The following is a 374-nucleotide window of genomic DNA, read 5'->3' on the forward strand; positions in this document are numbered from 1 at the left end:
AGTGGTGGTGGTGGCAGTGGTGATGGTGGCAGTGGTATGGTGGTGGTGGTAGTGGTGGTGGCAGTGGCAGTGATAGTGGTGGTGGTGGTGGCTGTGGTGATGGTGATAGTGGTGGCAGTGGTGATGGTGGTGGTGGTGGTGGCGGCATTGGTGGCAGTGGTAGTGGTGATGGTGTGGTGGTGGTGGCAGTTATATTGGTGGTGGTGATGGTGGCAGTGGTGGTGGTGGTGGTGGTGGCAGTGGTGGTGATGGTGATAATGATGGTGGTGGTGGTGGTGGTGCTGGTGGTGGTGGTGCCGGTGGTGCTGGTGGTGGTGCTGGTGGTGGTGCCGGTGGTGCTGGTGGTGGTGCTGGTGGTGGTGTTGGTGGTGGTG

The 374-nt window shown here is 61.0% G+C and overlaps 1 protein-coding gene across 1 annotated transcript in view; it reads left to right on the forward strand.

Annotated features, from left to right (window-relative positions):
* Positions 1–374, forward strand: part of LGMN (legumain) — a 44,272-nt gene that overhangs the window by 27,865 nt on the left and 16,033 nt on the right. The gene's annotated exons all lie outside the window — the stretch shown is intronic.

This window comes from Piliocolobus tephrosceles, chromosome 6 (assembly GCF_002776525.5).
Source record: "Piliocolobus tephrosceles isolate RC106 chromosome 6, ASM277652v3, whole genome shotgun sequence".
In the NCBI taxonomy this organism is placed as follows: Eukaryota; Metazoa; Chordata; class Mammalia; order Primates; family Cercopithecidae; genus Piliocolobus; species Piliocolobus tephrosceles.